This window comes from Salvelinus sp. IW2-2015, linkage group LG1, assembly GCF_002910315.2.
Source record: "Salvelinus sp. IW2-2015 linkage group LG1, ASM291031v2, whole genome shotgun sequence".
Taxonomy (NCBI): Eukaryota; Metazoa; Chordata; class Actinopteri; order Salmoniformes; family Salmonidae; genus Salvelinus; species Salvelinus sp. IW2-2015.
This window is the reverse complement of record NC_036838.1, coordinates 36,675,478-36,681,932: the sequence shown is the minus strand read 5'-3', so window position 1 is coordinate 36,681,932 and position 6,455 is coordinate 36,675,478. Positions and strand designations below refer to the sequence as shown.

Genomic DNA, 6,455 nt, shown 5'->3' with positions numbered 1-6,455 from the left:
GTCATTCTAACCCTTGTTTCATCCCGTTGGCAAGATTTAAAGACTGTCCTGTGATTGCCGTGGCAGCGAAGCCTGGGGGTCCTGAGGCCCCTGAAACAGAAGAACCCCAGGGAGTGCCTGACCTAATGGAGGTAAAGACCCTGAACACACTGGTGCCCCAGGATGTGCCTGCACTATTAGCGGTATGGGTTAATATTCTAACTAGACAGGACAAACGCGTTTTCCCGATCTCTGGTATATCATCAAGATAAATGAATCACAGCACGTTKTTGGAGTCATTCAGCAGTTTGTACCTGGTTAAATATAATGTTGTTGGAAATTAATGTTGAAAGCAAACATTTTGTATTCCTAAAACATACAAAATTATGCTATCGCTGATTCCTGTTGACAAGAACTTTTCATAAATATGCCAATGTCAAAACACAGTTTTGAAGTGTCCAAATCAATAGATACAAAAACTATTTGTGATATTCAAAACCTAAGCATAAAATGTACTRCCTACATATACAGTTGAAGTCGGAAGTTTACATACACTTATGTTGGAGTCATTAAAACTATTTTTTTWAATTTCTTGTTAACAAACTATARTTTTGGCAAGTCGGTTAGGACATCTACTTTGTGCATGACACAAGTAATTTTTCCAACAATTGTTTACRGACAGATTATTTCACTTATAATTAAAGGTATCCCAATTCCAGTGGGTCAGAAGTTTACATACACTAAGTTGACTGTGCCTTTAARCAGCTTGGAGAATTCCATAAAATGATGTCATGGCTTTAGAAGKTTCTGATAAATTGACATAATTTGAGTCAATTGGAGGTGTACCTGTGGATGTATTTCAAGGCCTACTGTCAAACTCAGTGCAGTGCATTGTGAAGATGCTGGAGGAAACAGGTACAAAAGTATCTATATCCACAGTAAAACGAGTCCTATATCGACATAACCTGAAAGGCCGCTCAGCAAGGAAGAAGCCACTGCTCCAAAACAGCCATAAAAAAATCAGACTACGGTTTGCAACTGCACATGGGGACAAAGATCGTACTTTTTGGAGAAATGTCCTCTGGTCTGATGAAACAAAAATAGAGCTGTTTGGCCATAATGACCATCGTTATGTTTGGAGGAAAAAGGGGGAGACTTGCAAGCCGAAGAACACCATCCCAACCGTGAAGCACGGGGGTAGCAGCATCATGTTGTGGGGGTGTTTTGCTGCAAGAGGGACTGGTGCACTTCACAAAATAGATGGCATCATGAGGCAGGAAAATTATGTGGATATACTGAAGCAACATCTCAAGACATCAGTCAGAAAGTTAAATCTTGGTCACAAATGGGTCTTCCAAATGGACAATGACCCCAAGCATACTTCCAAAGTTGTGGCAAAACGGATTAAGGACAACAAAGTCAAGGTATTGGWGTGACCATCACAAAGCCCTGACCTCAATCCTACAGAAAATTTGTGGGCAGAACTGAAAAGGCGTGWGCGAGCAAAGAGGCCTACAGACCTGACTCAGTTACACCATCCCTGTCAGGAGGAATGGGACAAAATTCACCCAACTTATTGTGGGAAGCTTGTGGAAGGCTACCCGAAACGTTTGACCCAAGTAAAACAATTTAAAGGCAATGCGTCCAAATTCTAATTGAGTGTATGTAAACTTCTGACCCACTGGGAATGTGATTAAAAAAATAAAAGCTAAAATAAATAATTCTCGCTACTATTATTCTGACATTTCACATTCTTAAAATAGTGGTGGTCCTAACTGATCTAAGACAGGGAATTTTTAAGAGGATTAAAAGTCAGGAATTGTGAAAAACTGAGTTTAAATGTATTTGGCTAAGGTGTACGTAAACTTCCGACTTCAACTCTACATGTGCCCAATAGTAATATATTACTTGTATTATAATTTTTTACGAGCACCTTATAAACTGCATATGCACCAAAAACCTTTTTGGTTTGACAAGTGGCAATAAATCACTCGTATTGATTTGGGGGGAATCAGGTTGTATGCACAACAAAAAACACACAGGAACTGTAAATATTGTTTACATCACTGGTTAGAGGACAAGCTGTTGAAGACAGCCTGCTACATTTTGGAGTGATGCATTTTGATTTGGGGCTCACCAAAACGGAAAGAGAAACGCAGCACTTATTTGCCAATCACTCATAATCGATATCACGTTGAAATCAATAGAACGAGAGGGGGGAGTCAGGTTGCACGTCCTGTTCGAACAATACTGAAAACCCCCACTGAATCTGGGAATAGTATGTCTACTGTATCACTGGTTAGAGGACAACTTGTAAAAAAACATCCAGCTACGTTTTCGATTGTTGCATTTTGTTTCAAGTGGATCGCCAATGCGGAAAGGTAAACGCAGCACTATTTTGTTAAAGRGCTACTTCGGGATTTTGTCAATGAGGTCCGTTATGTACTTCCCYAGAGTCAGGTGAACTGCTGGATAGCATGCTAGTAGATACTACCTATAGATTTCCAGTAAATCTTTTGGGAAGTAGATGAATTGTCAATAGCCCGAAGTATCCCTTTAATCACTCATACCAATATCACATTGAAATCAATAAAGMGAGGCAAACGTTTGGGTGGTAGGCGCTGTTTGAACTAACACTATTCAAAGGCCACACTGAGTCTGAGGATAATTTTTTTATATCACTGGTTAGAAGTTAATTTGCTAAAGACAGCGGTCTACATATTGCTTTGTTATTTAACTTACACGAATCACGCCCCTGCATATGATATCAACACGGAYAAAGTTTGGCTGTTATTTCAGTGATAGTTTGAATCTGGTGTGAGGCTAGCAACTTKTATAGAGAGACCACCCTAAATTCTCCATGCTGTTTGGGTTCGAAAATGAGAGCACAGCTCTAACTCCTGTGACCCACAGTGCGTATGTCTTAATCACAGGACAAAACCAAAGAGATTGATCTGTTTTAAGCAAATGATCTCGTGCCATCATGCTGACTATAAACTTTTATACTAACATCACCAATCTGAGGTAAAAAGGATGTGTAATTSSCCCCAATTTGATGTWGGGAAATTCCATGGTAATGGAATTACTGAAAATTGTACCAAAACACATTTACAAGAAGATCTGTGCTGATGCAAAGTTTGGTAACAGAATAAAACTTAGGTTTGACCGTATTTCTGTAACCAAACTTTGCATCTGCACAGTTTTTCCAGTAGATGTGTTTTTGTACAATTTTCTGTGGAAATTGTTAAAGTAGTCCTTCTGCATAGAGCTGCATGGTTTGTTAAACTTTGAAATCAATGGTTTGTGTTTGATATACATTTTGAAGTGAAAAATCCGTCTCAGAGGTTAACTTGGAATTGCCCGGTGGTCAAAACGTGAGCTTGTGTAATGTAGTAACACATACTGTCCACATCATGGAAAGTAGCGTAATGTAAATTAATTAAATGTGGCATAAAAATGCAATATTTTAATTTAGGGTTATAGTTAGTTAACTCACAGATTTTTACAATAATCACCATATATTTCTCACTAGTTTAACCATTTAGAGAGTTAAGTGCTCTCAAACACATTTGAACCGGGTGCTCTAGACTATAGCTTCCATAGTGTCTGTGCAGCAGCCTGAACGTTCGACGCCGCTTCTCTTACTGGTGTGAACACCGCTTCAATGACACCTACAGTATCCTTTAATTGAAACGATACAGTAAAAGGTAGATACCATAGAACAAAGAGGCATATGACAGACACTGTCATAGGTCAGGGGGTTCTGCCCTATGATTAAAACACAAGAGCCACTGTCAGGAAGTCTTTATGAAACCACAGGATACACAGACTCAACACTAAGATATGCTTCTGATTAGGACTGGCCCTCTAGTCTGTGTGTATGTGTGTGTGTGTGTGTGTGTGAATCACACTCATGCCTACGATGACCGTACAATGTTATGACAGCAGTTTTGACTTTGCTCTGTATGCACGTCTCCCCGAGCTGTTGAAGAGCCAGACGTASCTCCCTCACAGAGACCCGGGGGGAGCCCTGCTGATGGCGGTGGACCACTGCTTCTCCATCCGCGGTCAGGGCACGGTCATGACCGGACCCATCCTACAGGGGGCGCTAGCTGTCAACGACACCGTGGAGATCCCAGCGCTCGAGCTACGGTCACTGACCACAGAACGTTGATTTGCATGACCACTGAMAGAAGTCCTGGTCAGTGGTTCTCAACCCGCTAAGTCTATTGACCAGCAACAATTATTTGTGATATTGCTGATTTATTATAGTGCGTTAGTCAGTTGAATTAGTTCCATGGCATGCTCTTAGTTCCTGCYTCCAGAAAGGTGGAGAATCGTTGTTGCAGTAGAATAACCCTGATTCAGATGACCTGGACAGCACAAGGCTGGAGTAGAATCTACAGAGTTCATAAGTTGACTGGAAGAGGAGGGAGGGGAAAGAGGGATGGTAGTGTGGGGGTGGAGGATGTGTGTGTGTTTTGGAAAGGGCAGGATGGGGAGACTGGAGAAGAGGGGTGGGGGTTGACAGTACAGGAGCTGACTAATTTAGACCAGATGCAGTCACTCACATTTGTTTGTAGGCCAGCCTAGTCTAAACACCAGCTTATTGTATTCAACCTTACTATCAACTGGTGTCATTATAACATCCTCCATCAGGTGGCAGCAAAAGCCTGAAAAAAACTGGCTTTTGTCTCAGCATTCAGTGTCAGAGAAGAATGGTGGTTAGGCCACAACRACCATACTCTCCGTCACAACACAACAATGGACACACAACAAAAACAACACTCAGTGATGGGTAGGATAATTGTCCCTGTAACCGAATAGTTGCTGGGTCAAATCCCTGAGCCGACAAGGTAAAAATCTGCCGCTCTGCTCTTGAGCAAGGCAGTTAACCCCCAACGACAATTGCTCCCCGGGTACCGATGATGTGGACGTCGATTAAGGCAGCCCCCAGCACCTCTCTGATTCAGAGGGGTTGGGTTAAATGCGGAAGATGCATTTCAGTTGAATGCATTCAGTTGTACAACTGACTAGGTATCCCCCTTTCCCTTTCCCTGTTCTGTTGTATATTGTACATGGTAATACCTCGTAATTTGTCAATTGCATAACTAACCTTGCACAAGCAAACGAGTCGGTTAGTTTGAATGTCTCTCTGTGTTTGTCTTTTAACCCCTAGGTGACCAAGAAAGTGAAGTTGAGTCAGATGTTCCGGCAGCCGGTGTGGGGCAATGCAGGGTGACCGCATGAGTGTGTGTGACCCAGTTTGACCCCAAATTGCTAGAACGGGGGGTGGTGTGTACCCCTGGTTCCCTACACACCCTCCACGCAGCCCTCATCTCTGTCAGAAAGATTGGCTACTTCAAGGGTTCCCTGGCCACCCGTGCCAAGTTCCACATCACCGTGGGACATGAGACTGTCATGGCCAGGGTCACCTTCTTCGGTCTGCYCCYTGGGGAGACCCCCCAGACCCCCAACACAGACCCCCAACCACTCCCCTCTGATCCCCACTCCCCTCAGCCAGAACCCAGCCCCCTGAGCACACCCTTCTCCTTTGACCGGGAGTACTTCCACCAGGACGAGTATGTGATTGGTCAGCGGTAGACCGGAGGGGCTAGGCCAGACCCGGAGCAGTGGGCGCTGCTGGAGTTTGAGCGTCCGGTTACATGTCCCACTCTCTGCCTGGTGATTGGCTCCAAGCTGGACACGGACATCCACGCCAACGCGTGCCGGCTGGCGTTCCAGGGGCGTCTGCTGGAGGGCTTTGAGGAGAAGAGCTATTCTGAGACTACACTACCCAGACTACGCATCTACAAGACCAAACGCAAGGAGGGAGCGGTGGAGAGGGTGAGTGGACGCCCTGCTCGCCTCTCTCTGACACCCTGCCCTCCCATCACCCTTCATGGATCTCTGTCCTTTGCCTCTGTCCTTTGSCCTCTCTCTCACCCCTCTTCTCCCTCTTTCTCTCTCTCTCTAGTCTTTGTTTGGATTTTTCATTGCTGGTGGTGCTGGAGCGTGTTGCAGGGACTGAGCTCCCATTGTGCGTACACACACAGAGTCCCTGGGGCGGTGCGGGAGGGCAGCGTGGAGAGGTATGCAGGGCCTTGACCTGTGCTGGGCTGTGACACAGGCGTGTGGTCCCCTGATGCCAGAGGCAGCAGCCAGACAGACTGGTGCTGTTTGGACACACCTGAGTGGCACAGAAATATACCCACATGACTCTCTGCATTCCTCCCGACCCGCACTCTAGCCTCTGCTCTCTCGCTCTCTCTGCTCTCTCTCTCTCTGCTCTCTCTCTCTCTGCTCTCTCTCTCTCTGCTCTCTCTCTCTCTGCTCTCTCTCTCTCTCTGTTCTCTCTCTCTCTCTCTGTTCTCTCTCTCTCTCTCTCTCTGTTCTCTCTCTCGCTGCTCTCTCTCTCTTCATCTTTGTAATATATTTCTATGTTCCCAGTTTGTTTTTCCTCTTTTGGCTCATTT

The 6,455-nt window shown here is 44.6% G+C and overlaps 1 pseudogene; it reads left to right on the top strand.

Annotated features, from left to right (window-relative positions):
• Window positions 1-6,455, top strand: part of LOC111974987 (selenocysteine-specific elongation factor-like) — a 33,985-nt pseudogene that overhangs the window by 13,396 nt on the left and 14,134 nt on the right.